The 24,407-nt window shown below is 32.6% G+C and overlaps 1 protein-coding gene across 5 annotated transcripts in view; it reads left to right on the top strand.

Moving 5' to 3' along the window:
• Window positions 1-24,407, top strand: part of LOC134681246 (acyl-CoA dehydrogenase family member 11-like) — a 533,340-nt gene that overhangs the window by 152,166 nt on the left and 356,767 nt on the right. The window lies entirely within an intron of this gene.

Raw genomic sequence — 24,407 nt, 5'->3', positions numbered from 1 at the left:
ATCTATATTGCAACTGTTTACATTTTTCTCTTTTAAACCATTATTTTAAAAACTTTAGAAGAAGTATCATACATATATGTAATAACATCTTCATGCCTTATATATCATGTACTGTAGTACGCCGCTAGATTAAAACTGACGTGGAAAGGTAACATATGGCCACCGAAAGCTCTTTTTTTGAGAGCCCAGGTGGTCGTGTGGTCTAGCGGGACGGCTGCAGTGCAGGCGATTTGGTGTCACGATATCACAGTAGCATGGGTTCGAATCCCGGCGAGGGAAGAACCAAAAATTTGCAAAAGCAAATTTACAGATCTAACATTGTTGGGTTGATGTTTAGACGAGTTATATATATATATATATATATATTGTATATATATATTGTAAAAACTATCAAAATGTCAAGATCTTTTACTACCCAAAATTTTTCTGAAAAATTTGGACGTAACATCTATGAGCTATTGTCCCTGAAGTGTGTAAATTTACAAATTTTCAGAGTTTTCTGCTAATATCTGACAGCTATATCAATATGATATAAGAAAATATTGCAAAAGTGGTCAGAAAAACTTATTTTTACAGCCTGAACTTATTCTAAATTATTTTAAATTTATTGCTTTTGAATTATGTGTTTTTTATAGTTTTGAGGTGCACAATTTGTCAATTCAAGCTATTTTGGCTCCTGGGAGCCTCTAGATTTGTAATGAATAATTTGTATTTGTATATGATTTTTTTCTTAATGTATTAAATGAAACATTAATTATTCTTTTCCTTTTGTTGTTATACTTATTTATAAATCCAGATCTTATAATATGTCAGATTTTAAAAATTAGACGGCAAAATTGAGAAAATTTGAATATGCAGGCTACCCCATTTTGTTGTGGCATATACTAGACATCAACATTATTTGCCGAGCTTAATATTTTTTTTGATTGAGTATATATAGTTATACTTTGCAAGTAGATATGTTGTTTTACAATAATAAACGGGTCTTGGAGTATTTTGGCTCTTAAAGATGACCAAAATCAGCCATTTTGGACTTGAAGCTAAATAGGACATATTGAAACGGTTAGATTATACATACACTTTATAGACAGCATTGTTATTTCTATGCATTCTTACACCTAAAGTGATGTATTACTAGGAACAACTATCAAAAATTTATAAATATTGCCATGTTTTTTTATTTAAACCATCAAAACATGCCAAAAAAGGCTTATTTTTGACGTTTTCGAGCAATTTCAGCTGTTTAAAGATGGTGCCTTAAAAAAATCAAGATCGGTTCAACATTTCCAAAAAAAAATTTGTGTGGTTAATAACATCAATAAGGTGCACCAATGTGCCAAGTATGAACTCATTTGTCAAAATTGGCATTGGGACGGTTTTGCATGGTTTTCTGGCAGATTGGCTCTTAAGATGTAACAACAACTGCATTGAAAAACAGTTCCAGTAAACAGCCCTGACCGAGATAAGTTGGTGAATTATTTCAAATCTGACAGCGGTAGACCAATTACAACAAAGACTGCTTACTAAAAATCCCCCAAAAATAGCAGTTTTATAATGATTAAAATAATGAGTAATTAGTTTTGATTAAGGTAGTTCGGGGGTTTAAATTTTCGCGCCGTCTGCGCATAAAGTTGCGCATTAATATCGTAAGTGATGTACATTGTCGTATATTTCCATTACAGTAAACTATGATCATTTAAATAATCTTTTTTATTCAAATGCATTGAGAAAGAGTTGAATAACTTTTAAATGCAATTTTAAAACTTAATAAAATTTATTGTTACAATTGTCATTGTTGAAATAGGACTTCCGTTCTAAAAATAACATGGCATGTTTTTGACGAAGGAGAAGAATGAAAAGAGAATAACTCACATTTATAGAACACGTAAACTGCTTTTCATGAATACTGTAATGCAGATCGAAATTATAGTTAACGATCTTCATTTTGGTAGCTTATGAAGCAGTTTCACTCATGTCTTACACTAGAAAAGGTCCGACAAACATGCGAAAGATGATCATGATGTAAACAAATCATGGAAAAGGGGAAATTTAAACTGACAAGTTAGTACTAATGAATTGAATATACATGTTCAAGTGCGATTCACGACCACTGAAAAATAACATGTAAGCGTAAATAATTTCAAAACGATATCCGTGTCGAATAACAAAACAATGACCCCGCCCCCCTTTTTCCGGCTGAAAATTAATTATAAATGTAACCAAAGGCATAGCTCATGATACTTTTATCATGTAATAGATTTGAAATTTGTGGACCTGAGAAATATGTCATCTGCATAGGGTTCAGACCATTTAGGTTTCTGGGAGAAAAGGTCAAGAATCATGAAAGTAAAGGTTTATATACATGTAATTACATGTACATGCTTATGCAAACAGAATTTTCTTGTTGTAAACCTGGAGTATACACCTTTAATATCGCTATTAGCCTACTCGGTTGGCCGACCCGGCTGCTTGAAATTTTGACGCATACAACAACCACTTGTCCATTGTGAAGTCAGATATTTAATTTTATGACGTCAAAATTTTACAAGAACTGTGTGATATCTTGTAATGGCGGACAAATAGCGATAAGGTGTATTCGAATGTGAATGCAGTTGATTTTGCTCAGATTCCAGTAATAACATTTTTGGTTAAGCATGCGCACTTAAAATTTAGACGTGTTAGAACAAAACCAATCTATATAAAACAGATGTTGTATGGTTGCCAATGAGACACCTTCAATGTATCCACAAGATGGCACCTACATAAACAGCCATAGGTCACCGTACGGACTTCAACAATGAGCAAAGCCCATACCGCATGTATATAGTAGTTAGCAATGAAATGCCGGATTTGACAATGTACATGATGTACAACAATTCAAACAAGAAAACAAACGGCCTTATTTGTATATATAAAAAAAATGATTGAAAAACAAATATGTAACACATAATCAAATGACAACCACTGAATTACAGGATCCTGACTTGGGACAGACACATACATGAATAATGTGGTGAGGTTAAACAAGTTAGCAAGATCTAGACCGTATAAACTATTTTAAAAAATGAATCATTTCACAAAACTACCTTTCTAATGTATACCGATGGTCTGGGTTGAGGGTCCTTCATTTCATTCCTATCTTATTCTTCATACCATTTATATCTATTTATTTTTTCCCATTTTTCTGTACTTCTTAGAATTTAACAACCCGTTTTTTCTTCATTGTTACATGTACGTCTATTTTCATTATTTACAAATTTATTGTGAACATTACATGCACTATTCTCTATTCTTTAAAACTTTTCCTTACCCCCTATAATATATTTGATCCTACAGAATCTTCATGAGAGAAAAAACAAAACTTTTACTACCTAAACAGGAAAAGTGGTCTTGTCATAAAGTGATATTTTTCCCAGGTTAAAAGCTTGCTATGTCTCTACACAGTTATTTCGAAGTGCATTTATTTAATATATTATAGACATTAAATGCAAACTTTTTAAAATCACACCTGCGCAAAGTGGGTGTCATATTCTCCTGATGGTTACAGACATTTTTTTAACGTTATTTAGCTTGTCCATTCATGTTCAAAAGTTACAGTATAATTTCAACTCTTTAAATACTTCCTCTTTAAGGCATATGTATTAAAGGTGTATGAAAAAATATTTCAAGATATGTACATTTTTGTAATCAAATTTTTAAAATGATTATATAATTGATTTTCATGTGGAACGCATGGTAATGTTCACACAAGAGTCTTTATTATGTAAATAAAGATAAAATCAAAGGATGTTCCTAAAATGTATCTAATAGGATAGTAGGAACTAACTGATTTTAATCAACTTTGTGTGACCAGAGATTACTAAATTAAAATCCTACGGACCAAGTTTCATGGCAATTATAAGATATATAATATAGTATTGACAAAATGTTTTTAAAGACTTATTTGATGAACATGTATCAAATATGTAGAATGTTTAATAATTATTCAAAAGTCAAATTATACAAATGTTTAAGTATGTGCCTTTTAGCATGTTTTGTAGGTTTTTGAATGAAAAAATGGGGGGGGGGGGGGGGGCTTGTATGAAGAGGTGATATTTTCCTGCAATTTAAAACCTCATGAATGTTTTTGTTGTATAAAAAATCCCACATCATAAGTGGGGGCTAACTGACTGCCTAAAAGGGGACCCACTCAGGTCATGCTCCAGTGATTGCCTATATTATTAATAAAAATTTCCCCAGGGCTGCCTCTGAATCTTCCCTCAATTTAGGCCCCTAGCACATACAATACATTTAAAAATGCATACTACAGCTGAAATTATTAAAATTTACTTTTTGGGGAGCTGATTTCCATTGCATGTTATTTAAGTCTCAAGAGGCATACAAGTATATTTGAACCACTTACTATCCTACAGAAGAAAAGAAAAATAACATGTGAAATACAGCAGTTACAAAAAATATTGTAAAATGTGAATATACTGAAATTTTATGACATACTTTATGTACATACAAACCTCATCACATTTTTCTTGCTCCACAAAGTTTGTAAGACAAGGGTCAAGACTATTCATACAACTCATTCTGCAAATTTATCTGTGATAATCTACTTTTTTCTACATGTAGATTTAGAGTTCAAAAATGAATAATACATATGGATAAAACCCCATATGCTGTATCAAATTACACCACTGTTCCAGGTTAAGGAGAAGGGTTGTCACCTTCAAACATTAACCTCACAACATTATGTATGTGCCTGTCACAAGTCATGAATCTGTAATTCAGACAGTGGTTGTCTTTTGTTGTGTCACATATTTTTTTTTAGTTCATCATTTTGCACACTAATATGCCTTCAGTTTACTCATTTGAATTGTTTTTCTTTAGTCATTGAAGGGCCTTTTACATCTCACTATGCGATAACGGCTTTTGACCTGTAGCCTGTTAACTTCTGTGTCATTTGGTCTTTTGCGGAGACTTGCTTCATTAACAATCCATTATCATACCACATTTTCCTTTTGTATTGAAACACAAATATTGACACATAAAAACCTTTTAGATAGAAGGTCAGAATGAGACTAATGGATTAAACTAAGCCGACCGTCAGCTCACACTTTTCATAGGTTGTCACAAATATGGTTTTTAAAAGCACAATAGTAACCAGATGCTCCGCAGGAGGCAGCTTTATACAACCGCAGAGGTCAACCCCTCTTTGAACAATGAACAACTTCTGTCATTTATTATGCTAAAAAAAATCTCTTGAATGGCCGATGACCCGCACATTTTATTTCAATTTTATAAAATAGAGACATCAAGCTCTACAGTATGAAACTATGAGCAAGTTCTGTCATTTATTTTGCTCTGAAAATTCAATCAAAGAGATTTTAGGTCTGTTTTTCCTATATTTAGCCTATTTGCACTCATTTTCAGAGGTAAAAAAATCTCTTGGATAGCCGATGACCCGAAAATTTTATTTCAATTTTATAAAATAGAGACATCAAGCTATACAGTATGAAAAAACGAGCCACTTCTGTCATTTATTTTGCTCTGAAAATTCAATCAAAGAGATTTTAGGTCTGTTTTTCCTATATTTAGCCTATATTTTATTCTAGTGAAAGAAATTTTATTCCAGTGAAAGAAATGTAGGCTTAAATACCTACACCTGTCAAATTTAACGGAATATTTCTTTTCGACCTATTTTCGTATAAAAAAGGATGTGACGTTCCTTGATTTGGTGGTATTACGTCAAAATACATACACATACACAGTTAATTGCTTTCATTATAATATTCAGAAATCAATTTGAATATGTATCGTGACCGTTTACTTTGCTGCTGTCTTTCAAAAATAACGGCAACTTGTGCTTTCATACAGTGAATACAAAATGTAAAAACAATCTAAAAAATTCTTGTTCACCTGTATGTAAAATTACTTTATATTATTTTACACCTGATTCATCCCTAGGTTTGGGAAAGTATGTCTAGTTGATACTGTATCTTTTGTATAATCACTCTTGACAGATACATTGTCTAAGGTAGGGTACAAAAAAAGAGCAACATACATTTCGGAAAGCATATACTAACATATCATCATAAGGGGCGTTTTTTACCTGAATCCTTACACATATTTTATGTCCGAAATAAAAGAGAGAATTTCTGGTAAGAAACTATTCTTTCGTCTCAAAGTAAAGCTGTATTTACAATGATTTAAAAAAAAAATAGTTTATACATATTTGGCTACGTCCGGTTTAGAAAATAGAATTTTCAGACTCATTTCATAATTTTATATACGCTGACTCCAAATTATCAAGTTTTTATAATACTAAATAAATCCATCATAGATACCAGGAATAACATTTTATATTAACGCCAGACGCGCGTTTCGTCTGAATAAGACTCATCAGTGACGCTCGAATCAAAAATGTTTTTAAAAGGCCAAATAAAGTATGAAGTTGAAGAGCATTGAGAACCAAAATTCTTAAAAGTTTTGCCATAATAGGAAACTTAATTTACTACTTCGAGTTTGTAGAGAATCAATTCCGGTCTCAAAGGAAAGGTTTATTACATGTATGTCCATTCAAATAAATAATGGTTTCTAGAAAATTTTCAATACAATCATAACGACAAATTTATTTGGTTAAAGTAGATATCTCCTATAAAACATCACCGGATTGCTTCGGTCCAAATCAGCTTAAATATTCCTGAACAAATATGAAAATGCATGTCGTCACATCTTTTTTTGACGTAAGAGATTCACTAACCAGAAACAAACAGTGTCTTTGGCTGAACAAGACGACTTTTGAGGATGCAATAACTGTTTGATATATTATTCAAAATATCTTGGAAAACAACTTTATACAATAAGAATAAGGTTAGACGGAAGAAAATAAAATAATAATCAGAAATAGGTAAAAAAAGTAAAAGGACTTTATAATAATCAGAACGAAATCAATAAATCTTTCCATGGAAAATCGGAAAGACTTAATAATCATAACAATATCAAAATGTTTTTCCAATTGAAAAGTTAGAAAATATGATTAATACATTGCAACCATTAATATATTGGTGAGGTGTAATGCTTTGTAAAGACCCAATACAGAAGAGTACCTGTTTTAAATAACAAACACAGAGAAAGCTTTGTCTTTTAAAATGGTTAATTTAATTTTACTTGTAATTGATAAGTTCTACAAGTCTTGTTCTCTCGTGTTTTTAATTGTTAAATGTATGTATATGTTCGCACTGTTAGTTATGTTTTGACCTGATCAATCAATTTCGCAGTAGTCCCATGTGTTGGCATGTTATTTCTTTGATATCGAAATGTTCTTTAAGGATTACTAATTTTGCAAAGCTGAATTAAATGAAAGACTTTGCTAAACCTACTTTTGGGCAAAGATAGCATAACTGTTCAAATGAAATATCATTAAATATGTTTGCCTTTATTAATTAAATGAAAGATTTTATATCATCCCAAAGCATAGCATAACTAAGCATAATTTATCACAATTTATCCAATTTTGCTATATTCTTATTTCATTTTGGCCTTCTCTCTATTTTAGTAGTTGGAATGGGGATAACTTGAGTTAAGGGTATAACATTTGAATATTGCAAGAATATTTTTTAATGTTTTTTTATTATACACACCGCCATCTTACTTATTAAGTGTTTGCACAAATGTTGTACTTACATATGAATACATCTTCTTCCAATAAAAATTTCGTCTGTCCTAGTGTTACACCATATAAGCAGGAATACGAAACATTAAGATCTTCTTTTGTCAGATTTTGGATAACTAAGGTGTATCCATCCTTGAGAGCCTTGCCATCATACTTTTTATTTGATCTACCTGTTTTGACATCTATAAACAGAGTACGTTGATTTGGAGTCCACCTATCCCATCCTGAATCTTTGGGACAACAGTTTGGGACATGGCAAAATAATGTCACGTTTTGTCCAAAGTCTGTTACCTTTCCAGTAACTGTCCATTCCAAAGCACCTGAATATATTGAGCTCAGTTTATTCATTTTATACAGGTATAATACTTTGTGTAAAATATATTTAATACATACAACTATAAGTCCAGGCTAACAAATAAGGTCATTTATCTTCTTTCTACTGAAAATCTCCCCAAACATGTAAATTTTGTTCTATACAGTTATTATTGATTAATATATTACCATTTTTAACAAAATACAACAATGAGAAGTAATAACAATAAAGGGCTGCGCTTTATCGAATGATACGCTCGTTGCTCTTTTAACTTGTCTTATATGCTTTAAATGAATTTATATGATCAACTAGAAATAGTTGCATACAATTTTGCGAAAGTGTTAGTTATTGTCCCAAAATTGGAAAAAAAACCCTTTTTTAAGCATAAAAAAAATTCATAACACGGAAATGTAAAATCTGAAATTTATAAAAATTGAAAGGGAGCTTACATCAATAGATAAAAACAATTCACCAAAGTTTCATGGACATTGGTGAAACTTTGTTTATGAATAAAGCCCCATAAATCCAAAACTTAAAAATCTGAAATTTATAAAAATTGAAAGGGAGCTTACATCAATAGATATAAACAATTCACCAAAGTTTCCTGGACATTGGTGAAAGCCTTTTTGAGTTATTGTCCGAAGTGTGGACGACGGACCCCCTTTTTTATGAATAAGCCCCATAAATCCAAAACTTAAAATCTGAAATTAAAAAAAAAACGAAAAGGAGCTTACGTCAATAGATATAAACAATTCACTTAAGTTTCATGGAAATTTGTGAAAGTGTTTTTGAGTTATTGTCCGAAGTGTGGACGACGGATCCCTTTTTTATGAATAAAGCCCCATAAATCCAAAACTTAAAATCTGAAATTAAAAAAACTGAAAGGGAGCTTACATCAATAGATATAAACAATTCGCTTAAGTTTCATGGAAATGGGTGAAAGCTTTTTGAGTTATTGTCAGAAGTGTGGACGACGGACCCCCCTTTTTTTTATGAATAAAGCCCCATAGATCTAAAACTTAAAATCTGACATTAAAAAAAACGAAAGGGAGCTTACGTCAATAGATATAAACAATTCACTTAAGTTTCATGGAAATTGGTGAAAGTGTTTTGAGTTATTGTCCGAAGTGTAGACGACGGACGGACAGACGGACAATGGTTTATCATAATACGCCCCGTCTAAAAGACGACGGGCATATAAAAAACCCGTACTGCACTAATTATAATAATAATCTGACATGATATGCCGTCCAATATAGAAATTCAATACCTTATCGAATGATCCACTCGTGAATCATATTTTATTTCCGGAAAATGTGGACATTTGTAATCTTGTAAGTCTGATGGCATAGTTCCTCAATCTTTTGAATATACACGTCTGTATAGAGAGACAATATATATCAGAGAGATAGTCAAACTTATAGATAAAAAAAAAACCGACAACTCCTAAACCAAAAAGAAAAAAAGGAAAATATAGAAAACTTAGGCTACGCAACATGATTCCTTACAAACACTTAAGGTTGATCTCATATATCCCCACAGTGTAACAGACGTATCACCCGTTGTGTTCCTCATTTTAGTACAAACCCGGTTAATAATCTAATTCGGTAGATCGCATTTGTTAAACGGTAAGAGTATTGTAGTTACGACATAAGGAACATATCCGATATCATTTGTAAAACGGGTCAGTAAACTCGTAATGGCGTCCGTAAATTTTACGAAGGTTTGATTTCAACTTAATCACGAATTTTTAATTAAATATCTTCCTTGGAAGCAGCAATCTTCTATCAAGGAAATCATGATAGGAAATACAAGCCCGGTAATATCGTCTTAATTGGCAAATATATACTCTAAATGAAGGCGCTGCTGGAATGTTGATACATACAAATAGAAAGTTCACATTGGGAAAATAAAATGATCCCTTATGTCGTCAAGTTTTGTATGGACCTTACCTACATGAAAATACCTTGAAATTCTTTATAGAATGGTTAAAGGATGTTAACCTTAACATGCATTTTGAATAATTATTTTTTGTTATTTTTTTATATTTTCAATAAAAGTTTTTCTTCTGTATGCCACCTGTTTGTGTGTACTTCTAAACTCTTTATTAAAGCCATGGCGTTGTCAGTGTAATTTATATCAATGAGTTTGACTGTCCCTTGGAATCTTCATCCCTCTTTTACGATTATAAATATAATATTTATTTATTTTGATTATTTAACGAATTCATACAATGTAATTTTGGTTAACTGAGCATGTACAGTTGTAAGTTGTAGTTGAAGTATTTAGATATACCAATATCAATTCTTCGATGCAAAGATTATTAACTCGTAGTATTTTGTTTTATCTTTGTCATTAATTTATCTTATAGATGTGGTAAATATGTACCAGACAAGAAAAAGTCTCTCAAACAGGCACAGACAGGTGAACAAACAAACTCCAGATCAATCAGTTACAACAAAATTATAGAAGAAAGAATAGCACCAGAAAACCGAAAGGGATGGTAGTAATTTTTTGTTTTTGTTTACTCATAATGACTGGGATTCAAATGACTGCAAACATCATTACATGTAAGTGTGAACACCCCTTTTCAATTCATTCAATTGTTTAGTTAAGTTTTAAAACTTGCTTTAAAACATATTGTTGACTCTTATTTGTTATACTATACCATTGATACTATTGTTGTTACCTTGTATTATATGAAAATTCATCAAAATCAGCAAAGGTAACAAGGGCTTCATTTTCAACATATATCTGAAAATATGAAAAAAAACTATTGATATCAAACGAATAAATTAACCTTACTTTATGGTTTACTAGTGAACGATATGTCTTCAACAAAGAAACGACAATGGTAGTTAACATTTATAGATGGACATTTATACTTAAATATCATTCCATATAACTCATCGATTATCTATCTTATTTGACAAAACGAGTCTCGTCACAAAATTGAACATCCGCAAATAAGGTCACGGTTATAGTAAGATGTACCTATTGAAAAGAAGTGCCTTGCTCTTCAATGATTATCCGACTGAAAAACAATCGGAGTAGTCAACACTTTCTTTTACTGCAATTCCCCTGTTTATAAACTTTTATATCATATGAAGCAAGTATTTTTTTCGACAATTTTCTGATTATTAATTTCCTTATGTTTTTTTTGGTACAACTTATGACATTGCATGTTTATAACAGTACGATTACCTTTGATGGTGTTATGCATATACGTACAATCTGGTAGTACTTGTATTAGGCACAATATCTTAAAGTATGAATATCTTATTCATTTACATAATGACTAAAATATTCGAAATTACTTTTGAGAATTGTTTGTATTAAAATAATTTTCAATACAGTAAGTAAAAGTTATTGTTTACCGAACCCGGATCATGATAAAACTATTCTAAAATGTTGTCAATTAGATGTATGAATATTGTTTTTATTCGTCTTCATATTGATGTCGTAATCAGAAAATTAAAATTAAACTAAATATTTTTTATATACATATAAATTTATGGCTCAATAATCTATCCATACGCCATGTACGTGTAAATTAGAATTGCTTACGATAATTTTTTTCTCTGATTGTTTATAAATATATTTCCAGTTTTGGAGATTTCTGCATGTTCTATAATGACAACTTATTGTTCATGTTGTTACTGAGATTGTAATAAGTAAACACACGTATATAGTTTAACCTTCATTTATCGAACTATATAATTTATTTAGTAAGAATAGACCACAGATTTACTATCAGGTCATTCTTAGCTGAACTGTCGACCTGAGTTATCGGCATGATTTTCAGACTAAATATAAGAAAATGTGGTATGAGTGCCAATGAGACAACTCTTCATCCAGGTTAACATTTGTAAAAGTAAACTACTATAGGCCAAAGTACGGTTAGGTCACACCGAACAGTAAGCTATGAATAATAACAATAAACTTACTATGAACATGGTATGAAACGCCAAAACCCTTTTTTATTATGACTATTTTCATAATATGATGTGCATTTACTTTTATATGATGTGCAATTGTCATTATATGATGTGCAATTGTCATTATATGATGTGCATTTACCTTTATATGATATGCACTTGTCATTATATGATGTACAAACAACTTTATATGAGCTTATAGTTGAAGTCATTAAATCAAAGAAATGATTCTTTTATGCCTTGCTCTATCATGTCTATGCTCATATGCTCAGCTGTCTAGTTGGGGCGCTTTCATGGTAGCTGGCCGTTGATTCGAGTCACTTGGATCTTCCTTGTCGGAATACATATTTTATCCCTTAATTCAAAACACTTTTCTGTGGAAAAACCAATTGTATTTTTTCTGATTATTATTTGGTATATGATATCGAACAGTTTATGCCCTTTTGAAATTTACCCTGCGTAACCGAATACTTTTCTTTGTAGGAGTTATCTCCCCAAGCACTGTTTCTTGTGTACACTTCTCCTTCGCAATCGTAAAAGATCACAACAAATTTATTTAATGAAATTGCTCGTGATATCCTTTGCATTGTCCTATGTTGACCAAAGCAATATGAACGCTTCATATGAGAGTTATTTCCCCTTATGCATTTGATATAAGTCTTATGCATTTCTATCTTGAAAACCATAAGTAAAAGATACCTAGAATCTTTTGATTTGAGGTCCTTTGTCAAAAAAATGAAAGTAAGGTCAAGGTCAAAGGTCAAGGTCATACTCTAATTTCTAAATTTGGCTTATTTTCACTTATTCCCAAAAACTGTATAAGATATCAACAAATTATTTTTACTAAATTGTTAGTTGCGACATGCCGTAACATATAAATCTTAATAACAAGGCTACGTTGAACGTAAAAGGGAGTTTTCTCCTCTCTTGCTTTTTTTAAATACGCGTATGGTGATATAACTCATAAACCAAATATAATTACGACCTATGGTCTTTTGATATAAGGACATTAGTATATGACCTTGAAATTGAAATATGATTGCAAGTTACATTTTCAAACTGGAAGTACGTATTTTTTTGAATCAGCGTACAGTAAGCTATCATTTGACGATTAATATGACATTTTAATCTTAATTTTACTACTTTCAAATTAAAATACATTGTTTTTGATGGAAAGACCTTCGAACAATTGTTTTTTAATAAGGTCTTTCCACTTTTTCTTGGGAAAGAACTATTGTTTTTGTTCTGATTATTATTACCCGTTAATATTCATTTTTCGCCAAATTTTGTTCTAGCGATTAATGTTTCTTTTGAATAAGTTGCTTACATATTTCTCATATTGCAGCGTTTAGTTTATTTGCTTTTAAATTTCAGCCTGCTAAGTCGAAACCTATTCTTTGTAAGAGTTATCTCCCTATTCACTGTTTACCATTTGTGTGTATCTCCATTGTAACAAAAAAAGATAGCGACAAAATTATTTTTACAAATTGTTCGTTACATCCTCAACAAATTTTGGCTAATATGAAACCATTCGATGAAATTTTATATATGAGTTATATACCATTACACAATAAAATTGTCGGTTTGCGTTTTCAACTCATCAGTCCTTAACCGTATAACCCTGGAATGTTTTTATTTGAGGCCTCTAGGTCCTAACTAAGGAAAGAGGGACGAAAGATACCAAAGGGACAGTCAAACTCGTAAATCTAAAACAAACTGACAACGCCATGGCTAAAAATGAAAAAGACAAACAGAAAAACAATAGTACACATGACACAACATAGAAAACTAAAGAATAAACAACACGAACCCCACCAAAAACTAGGGGTGCTCCGGAAGGGTAAGCAGATCCTGCTCCACATGCGGCACCCGTCGTGTTGCTTATGTGATTACAAATCCGGTAAATAGTCTAATTTGGTAGGTCAAATTCATGAAAGGGAAGGGGATGGTAGTTACGACGTAAGGAACATATCCGATATCATTTGTGAAACGGTTATTCCATAACGGTCAACCAACTCGTGATGGCGTCCGTAAAATTTACGAAGGGATGATTTCAACTTCACCATTTGGAACTCTTGGTTTAATAGCTACCTTGTGAGCAGTAACCCTCTATCAAGAAAATCATGATAGGAAATGCAAGCACGGGAACATCGTATCAATTGGGAGATATATACCCCGTATGCAGGTGCTGCTGGAATGTTGCTACTTAGAAATGGAAAGTTCACAATTGGAAAGCTGAAATCATCTCTTTTGTCGTAAAGTTTTGTCTTCAACCGACCCTCATTGTCAATTTCTAGATGTAAGTCAAGATATGAAGCCGACTTAACTGTATCTGTAGTATCCTTTATCTCCAATTCGATGGGATAGATGCGATCCACATAGTCACCAAATTTTGAATTGTTTAGTGAAAGAACGTCATCTATATAGCGGAAAGTAGAGTTAAAGGATATTGCTAACTTCTTATCTTTCTTCCTAAGAAGTTCCTGCATGAAGTCAGCCTCATAATAATAAAGAAACAAGTCAGCAAGTAGAGGGGCACAGTTTGTTCCCATTGGGATGCCGACAGTCCTCCGAACGTAACAAATATGTTGTCAATCAAGAAATCGAGCATCTTGATAATATCGGTTTCAGAGAATTTTTTGTTTGAATCAGAATGATTCTTTACAAAGTATGATTTATCCCTCCCTAAGACAAGATACTTGTTTCTACGTTGGCCATTCTTTTTTATGAAGCAAAGTAATACCAACTCTTTTAATTTGTCTTTTAGTTTGGAATGTGGAATACTTGTGTAAAGAGTAGAAAAGTCAAATGTTTTAATACTGTTACAAGATGAAAGAGAGTTAGATTGTATGTACTCTAAAAGATCTTTGGAATTTTTAAGTATCCACATCTGATTCACGCCACCTCTAGAATAGGCAGTTTCACAATAACTTTGAAGCCCGTCTTTGATTGCTGATAAAATGGATGTTAATAATTTAGAAAGGGGTTTCGTGGAGCACTTGGAAGACCCAGCAAAATACCGTTGTTTGTAAAGACACTTATGTAGTTTAGGTATCCAATACAGTGATGGAAGATCCAGTTCTTCATCTTTGGTTGAAATACCAAAGGAACAAAGAACAGACCTATGATTATCCAGGATTTCCTCTTTGGTAAGTGTCGTGAGGGTATATGTTGGGTTTCCAAGTGAATTGTCTATACCTAATTCGTTTATCAAGCAATTAATGTAATGACTTTTACAGATAAAAACGATGTTATTTGGGGCTTTGTCTGCGGGGACAACAACATATTCATCATGGAGGTCAGATAGGTGTTTAGCAACATTTGGATCTTTGAAGATTGACGTAGCATGGGCATTGATGGACCCATTCAGTTTCTTAATTCTGATTTGTATTAACGACCTCACTGCCTTAATCCATTCGGATAGAGTGTCTACGTCTTCCTTCTCGCGCTTAGCCCATTGCCTGGCATAATCCTCGACGGAATCCATCAAAATTTTAAAGTTGTGTTTCCAATTGATGGATTTAGGCTCACGATATTTCGGACCTTCTGATAACACGTTTCGTAGAGAAGTGTTATTAATAATGTTAAGGTCACCGGTAATAACGTGTGGCCAGCAGGATTATATGTGAATTGGGAACTAGCACAAGTGCAATCAGGAGGTATAGACTTGAAGTCGTCAATATCGAGATCCTGCAAAACGCGTTTGTAATTGAAAATTTTAGTTGCAATAGGTTTGGTATAGGTATAAGAATTTATTGGTACAGACTGGTCTTTGAAATAAGGAGGTATTTTCGATTGAACTAATTTATGATGAAGGATATTGCCTAGGTTGACGCCATCGAGACCTTTGTTGGCAAAGGAAAGATTTAGAAAAGATATTTTCTCTTTTTCATCTTTTCCAATGCGAACTGTCTTGAAAAGTCTGTGACTAGCAATATCCGAAATTATAGCTTGTAGTTTGTATTGGTTTGAATGAGGGTTTGTAACAGTGGATTCCAAACAAACATTGAACAGAGAATGAAGTTTTGAAAGGGGTAATGAATAAAGTTTCGTGCGAATGTGATGAATACCTAACGGTTTTTTATGCATGGCAGCAAGTCATTAATAGAGACATCATGCAGAGAGGGTGATGTATAATGACGATGGCCATGACTATGTCTACGGAGGAGTCGAGTTGAAAATATTCATTACATTCACCGAGTTACACGAAGGACTAGATATAATACCTATACCATCAATTTTGTCATTGCAGCCATACGGTGTTGCAGTTCCCAATTGTTTAATCCAGTAGTCTTCATTTTGTCTACGGAGAGTCGTTAAAAGATTAGGATTGTTCGAGCTATGGTATATTTTTTCAATAATTCGAACTGTCATAGAAACGATGGAATGATCGGGCTGATTGAAATGCTGGTATAGAATGTCGTTAGCATTGAGGTTAATGTCTGAACTATGACCGCACATACGTTTGTTTAGCCTTCCTTTCGTTTCACCGACGTATACCAAGCCGCAAAGGTTGCACTGTGGAAATGAGGAGAAGGTCAAAGGTCAGTGTCAAGATCGCAATTGAGGTTTTTGCTTGTTTTTGCATTTTCTCCGACAATTTGAAAGAAACATATAAATAAACAAGTGCAAAATGTTTGCTTTATTGTAATGCTATTGGTACCGTTTATGTTATAACATTTGGTCTGATACATCTCAATTGCATCTTATAGGAGTTAGGTCCCCTGAAATGTCTTGATATAAGGTTATTTGATTACAACTTCAACTAAATTTTTTTTAAAGCGATCTGACCTTGTACAAAAGATTATGTGACATATGACCTTAAAAAATGACCACCGGAAGTGGCCTTGAGAAAACCGGAAGTAGCTATTTTTGCACTTTTCATAGAAAAGTAACCAGAATCGATATACTCATAAATTTGGATACATTTCCTTATCACTAAAGACTACAAGTGACTTTCTGTAAACCGGAAGTTGTAAATTATATCCGGGTTAACAGGCAAAAGTATATAAAACTATATTTTTGAATCAGTGTGAAAGATGCTATCATAAGAGACCGGAAGTCATATTAACTGAACCAGAAGTAGCACATTATTTCCTTAAGTTTACATCAAAGCATATCAAAACCATTTATTTGTCGTATTAGTCTACAGAAACTAGCTTCTTTTCAAAATTTCTTTGATGTGGAAAGACCTTCAATTGTTCAGAGTTTTGAATTAGGTCTTTCCACTTTCCCTGTGGAAAGACCTATTGTATTTGTTCTGATAATTAGGTTTTTTTACTTGTCTGTGGTAACACCTATTGTGTTTCTTCTTATTTCGTAACCGAATACTTTACTTTGTAGGAGTTATCTCCCCAAACACTGTTTTCCTTGTGTCCACTTCTCCTTCGCAACCGTAAAACAGTACAACACATTTATTTTATAAAATTGCTCGTTATATCCTTCACATGATTTGTCCTATTAAAACCGACCCAATATGAACGCTCCATATGACAGTTATTTCTCCTTATTTCTTTGATATAAGTGATATGCATTTCTATCTTGTAAACCATTAGTGATATAGATTGAGGATCTTTTGATTTGAGGTTCATTCCCTTAAAAAAAATGAAAATTAGGTCAAGGTCATATTCCATTTTTTTAATTTATCTGATTTTCACTTTTCCCCAAAAACCGTATAAGATATCAACAAATTATTTTTAATAAATTGTCAGTTGGGACATGTCGTAACACGTAAATTTTGATTGCAATGGTATGTTGAATGTAATAGGGAGTTTTCTCCCCTCTTGCATTAAAAATACATTGATGGTGATATAACTCATCAACCAAATATAATTAAGACCAATGGTTCTTTGATTTAATATCCTTGGTTTATGACCTTGAAATTTATCTCAAGGTCATAGCTTAATTCGACGTTCTAGATTTTGACCTTTGCTTTTACTTTATAGGTGTACATCATAAAGCCATGAGACTTTTGGCAAAAGGTTTCATATCATTTATCCTTGAGAAAAACAACCGGAAGTGACCTTGTGTTTTACTTTATTCAAATCAAAGTATATAAAATCAGATATTTTTGGAATCGGTGTCAAGTAAATATAAAATTTTTATCGGAAGTTACATTTTTCAAACCGAAAGTAACAAATTACTTCCCTTATTTAAAAAATATTGTATGACAAACATATGCTTTTGGAATAAGCTTACGATAAGCTATGGTTTGACTATTAAAATGACATTTAAAATCTTATTTTACTACTTTTCATATTAAAATACATTTTAACTGTTCTCTGATCAATTAGTTTTTGATAAATACTTTTTTTTCCGCCAAATTGTATTCTAACGATAAATGTGTGTTTCGCAATATGTCGCTTAGTAATTTCTTATATTGTATCGTAAGGTTTAAGTGATTTTAAATTTCACCCTGCTAAGCAGAATCATTTTTAGGCCGTTAAGCTGCCGTATGCGAGCACCCTGGTTTTGTGTGCTACCCAATAAATGTGTCATTGTTATCATATAGCTGGCTACTATATTATTTATAACTTATTGTACAGTTGTTTCATACTTTTCATTCTGAATTACAAAAAGTATGACCAGAAAAACCTTAAATGATCGTCGATTTTCCCAAAAGTTTTGAAGTTGCACATAGGAAGTAGAGCACATTAGGAATCCTTATGTAGTTTATTATCCCGTGAGCTTTTGGCTAAGATGTCAAAGAACAATTGTATGAAATATTTAATCGCCGAAAATCTTTAAAGACAAGTAGCTAAGATTTCCCAAATTGCAAAAATCGTAGGAATATTGTTTGTCGTCAATACGTAGTCAACTACGTATATATACGTCAGTATAAGTTCAACTGATCACGCTGTTGGCGGCAATTTTGAATAAGAACACGAAATTTTCGCATCTTTTCAATTTGGACGGAGGGGTTCAAATTAGCGGTGGTCCGAGGTCTGCGACCTTCCACTTTTGCAGACGGACTTTCCACTTGGTTACTAGCTACGCCCGACATGCCCGACGGACCTTGAAAGAAAATGAAATAACTTTGCAAACATTTTTACCAAAGTTTCCTAATAAACGATCTCAAACTTATTTTCATCATTACTATTCATGACAGCTATGTTCAATTTGTTCAACCGCTAGCATTATACAGAAAATCGCCGATAAATAATGTGTAAATTCGAGCAAAATCGTAACTCACTATCTGTCAAAAACAACATTGAAAATTAAATGGCTGCCGCGAGAAGACAATACAATATCGGATCCGATTCCGGAAGTGGATAAGGGTAATCCCGGGTTTTCGCTTTCAACTAAAAAAATCCAGACAGGTGACAAAATACATCTATGCATGGTAAATAAATATAAACACTAGAATTGAAAACCAAAAGAAAGAAAAATTTTGTACACCAATTTTAATGTCAAAATCCAATACAATGTGACAGCTGGTAACAGTATAAATTTTCTTTATCAGTGATAAATGTTGGTAATGCATGTTAAATGCTTTTCAAGTTAAACATATTTCTGCAATTTCAAGGGGTATTTTTTTCTCAATTTTGATAGGTCAGTTAAAATAGCTGGAAGTTTCTTATAAAAAAAGATGTGGTACACAAATGTATGATTGCCAATGAGACAACTATCCACAAGAGACCAATATGACCAAATCTTGGTAACGGTCAAGACCCTCCACCCTAAACCATATATATTCATGTATGGGACAATATAACAAATCATATGAAATATAGGTGGAGGTCGTGTGAGAATTTTATAACTGTTGAGATCCTCAATCTAAAACAATACATATTAATGTATCACGGGGACAATATTACAAATCAAATGAATTATAAGGGGTCCCTTTGGTCGCTGTACACCTTCCTGTTGGAGAACTTGGAAAAATTCCAGATCATCACCCCTTGACCATATATATATATAATACTCATGTATAAAACTCCATAACAAACCAAATGAAATATAGGGGAAGTCCCTGTGGTCACCATACCCCTCATGGTTAAGATCTTTGAAACAGATTGGATCCCCAACTCTAAATTAAATGAAATATAGGGGGAATTCCTGCAGTCACTCTACCCCTCCTGATTGAGAAATTTGAAACAGTCTAGCTCCCACCTTTAATTTAAACCATATATATTCATGTATGAGAACTAATCAAATGCAATATAGGGGGAGTCCTTAGGGTCACCATACCCACTCCTGTTTGATAACTTAGAAACAAATGAGATCCCCACCCCTCAACCATATATATTTATGTATTGGACAATACAACAAATCAAACGAAATATAAGGGAAATCACTAGGGCCCCCACCCCCTCCTCTTTGAAAACTTGATAACGGTCGAGATCCTCACCCATAAACCATATATATTCATGTATGGGACAATATAAAAAATCAAATGAAAAATAGGGGTAGTCCCTAGGGTCACCCCACACCCTCTTGTGTGTGTTTTGAGATCTTGTCAAAGATTGAGATACCAACGTCTAAACCATATTCATTCCTGTTTTTCATTAAAAAAAGATTGAATGACATACAAGGTCAATATCATAGGCGACACATATGCATATCACTTTGCTAGACCCTAACACCTGTCATTTTATTCCAAACTAAGACATTATGGACTCGGGGTGAAGGTGGGAGTCATTTACATTTACTCTGGACAGGTCAGTCAGACCTCATCGTTGATCCCTGTAGTAGTAACACTTGTCTGATTTGTAACTTTTGTACTGTACAACACAAACTTAGTTTTCTTTCCAGGGAAGCAAGTTCATTCATACTTTTACAAGCTCGTGCTTAAGTCAACTTGACCCACTAACAGTCAACTAATACGAACAATTACGATCAACTAGAAGAACTGTAATCATTGCAAATTTGTACCACTGCTGACTCATGAAAGACGCATGACCATTCATGGTCATGTGCGTTGCTATTGAAAACCTTGATAAAATATGAATTATTTGCCTTAATGATTAATTCATTAAATGAACTTAAATGTACAATTATATATGAATGTTTAATGTTTGTTCTTTTAAATCTTTAAAAAAAAAGTTGAAGCAACATTGACCCAGTTTTCATAATTATGTTTGCCTTGGTTTTTGGTTAACTGCCTACAGTGCTTACAGTGCTTTGATTTTCTCTCTCCCTATTCACTGTTTTTCATCAGTGTGCATCTCCTTCAAAACAAAAAATAGAGATATCGACAAAATTTTTCTTACAAATTGTTTCTTACATCCTCAGGAATATTTGGATAATTTGGATCCAATCGATTCGATAAAATTGTATAAGAGTTATCTACCTTTAAACAATAAATATGTCGGTATGTGTGTTCAACTCATCAAACGTTAACCGTATAACTCTGGAATGTTTTTATTTGAGGCCCCTAGGTCCTTAGAAACTTAGAAAATGAGGTCAAGTTCAAGGTCAATGTCAAGTTCTCAATTATGTCTTTTGCTGCTTTTTCCATTATCCCTGACAATTTGAAAGAAACATATAAAAAAATAAGTGCAAAATGTTTTCTTATTGTAATGAAGATATGTTACTTGGTTTAATACATTTTAATGTCATGTTTTAGTAGTAAGTGTGTCTGAAATGTCTAAATATAAGATTATTTGATTAAAATAGTTCATTATAAAGCCATATGACCTTGTACAAAAGATGAGTTGCCATCTGACCTTGTAAAATGACAATCGGAAGTGACCTTTAGAAAACCAGAAGTAGCTCTTTTTAATCGATATATTTCGTTATTCAAATACATTTACTTATCACTTAAGACTAGAAGTGACCTAGTGTAAACCGAAAGTGGTTAATTACATTTTCCCGCGTTTCAACGAATAGCGGGAAATATTTGTATTAACGATGCGTATGAATTTTCTTATTTAGTCACGTGAAAATTTTCATGTGCGGGAAAATATTTCGAAAGCCTTCACTTTCTACCCAACAGTCGTAGCGTCAAGTTTATTTTTACATATTTCAGATATGTAACAATTTAGTTTAATTCATGTTTCTGATCATGGTTAGAGTTTTTTTTGTAACGAATTATTGTAACTCAAATTTTGTATATACTGTCCAAGTATACCTCTGGAGACGGTCTTCCGAGCACAGGGTTTGGACGCAGGTTTCCAACTTTTTTCCACTACATATTTGGTATTTAATGTAGTTTGACCCGAGATAACTCGTTTTGGTTGGTTTTTCCTGGCCGGCGGGATCGTTGATGAAAGAGCCTTTGCTTTTATTTGGTATTTAACTAAATATACAACATGTATGTCATATATCAGCATCCAGTAATCATCTATAATTGTATTGATTTATTTATGTATTTATGCTTATCAATTGTATTTTCAACTAATTAAAATCCGGTGTCCTTCAAGCTGTCTGGGTTATCGGCAATATGAATATATTGTTATGTTTTATTATAGCCTATGTATTCAAGGGGAAAAAGGTTAATGTAATACCTATATTTTAATTTGAAGGCAAAAGTATATAAAACTATATATTGTTGGAATCAGTGTGAAAAAAGCTATCATATGAGACCAGAAGTAATATTTATTTAACCGGAAGTAGCACATGATCTCCTTCATTTCCCTTTAAAGCAATTAAAACCATCTTTGTTATGGCATTAGTCTATAAAAAGTAGCTTTTTTCAATATTTCTTTGATGTGGAAAGACCTCCAATTGTTCTCTGAGCAATTGGTTTTTATTTTTTTTTATTTCTTTGCAATGTACTTTTGTTCTTGCGACAAATATTTGTTACGCAATATGTCGCCTCTTTATTTATCATATTGTATTGTATAGTGCATGCGCTTTTAAATTTCACACTGCTAAGACGAACAATTTTTTTTGTAAGAGTTATCTTCTTATTCACTGTTTATTAAATTGTTGCATCTCCGTCGTAGGAAAAAAAAAACGATATTGATCAATTTTTTGTTCTTACTTTTTTGCTACATCCTCAACAATATTTGGCTAATTTGAATTGGAGCGATTCAATGAAATTTTATTTGAGTTATCTACTTCACTAAATTAATTTGTCGGTATTTGTTTAAATCATGTTAACCGCATAACCCTGGAGTGTTTTAATTTGAGGCCCCTGGGTCCTAACTTCGAAAATAAGGTCATGGTCAAAGACCAAGGTCAAGTTCTCAATGCTGACTTTTGATTGTTTTTGCATTTTTTCCAGCACCGTACACAGATATATATATAAAAGAACATGAAGAAAACAAAACTGTTCCTCTCTTAGTATCAACGTTTTGTCATTTGTGGGTAATAACTCCAATAGTAATTTATCTCCATGTTTTGTCAATTCTGAGTAGTACATGTATCTCATACCGCATGAGTTAAAAAGAGTTACCATATGCAGGTAAAGTAGGTATATTGCTACTAAAGTCGGGGAAATTTACAAATTTAAGACTAAATTCGTCTCGTGTTTTTGATTTTGAGATTACCGTTTATTTCAAATTCGCGGCAACTGAGTTTAAATATGAGGCGGCAGAATGTATTTTTCTTCATATTTTTGTTCTGAAATTGATTAACTAAATATATATACAACAACAATGGGAGGGGTAAGGGTTGGTGTTTGATTAATTTGAACTGATGTGTTTGAAGGACAAAATCATGCTAATGCAAAGTTAAAGGGGAGGATAATTTAGATTTTGTAACGACGTAGGAAGGGAGGAAGACGGACAGTAAATAATGGAGAGCAGAAAAGGTGAAAATGCAACCGATTAAAAATACTATTTTAATAACGTAATAACTATTTAGATGACTGATAGTCCACTTGTAGGGGAATCGAATGAGTATTGAGTTATTGGTCGCTCTGTTTTTGCATTATTTAGCACTATAGTGTATATATCCTGTATACAGTATATAACGCATACAAACAAAATTACGATATTTACTCACCCTCGCTAAACAATGGTCTTGCTGTACATTCCACCGAAAGCCTTGTAGACAGTACATGTATTGACTGTGCTGTTGAACACTCTGTAAAAGGAATTCATCATTTAGATCATTTTAGCGGAGTATGTTCGATAAGGTCCTAAAATGGCCCCATTTTTAAGCATAAATTTCAAATTCAGATTTATCGACCGATATCACGATAAATTACAGCAAATACATTGACTAGCTAGGATATAAACCATTTTGTTGAAAATTTTACGTTTCTGTGTTTCATTATGACGTCACAAGTTGTACTCATATTGATTTTTCACGAAAAAATCAATGAAAATGGGTAAATTTTGATAGATTATTGGACAGGAAACATAGAGCGCATACGTCGTCAACAAAGATCTTTTAAAATAATGTGTGTGAAGGCATTTCACATGTCTTATTTGAATCTTCAGCTTGTCGACGCCTGCGCTTTATGTTTCCTGGTCCTTCATTTGGTTGAAATCTAACTGATTTTGTCAAATTTCACCAAAACCCCTTATTTTGACCTTGTTTGGATGTAAAAATCAACGTGTTAGAATTAAATTTTGACAAACACAGGTATGTTTAACTTTTT

Source organism: Mytilus trossulus, chromosome 8, assembly GCF_036588685.1.
Source record: "Mytilus trossulus isolate FHL-02 chromosome 8, PNRI_Mtr1.1.1.hap1, whole genome shotgun sequence".
In the NCBI taxonomy this organism is placed as follows: domain Eukaryota; kingdom Metazoa; phylum Mollusca; class Bivalvia; order Mytilida; family Mytilidae; genus Mytilus; species Mytilus trossulus.
This window is presented reverse-complemented; position numbering and strand designations above follow the sequence as displayed.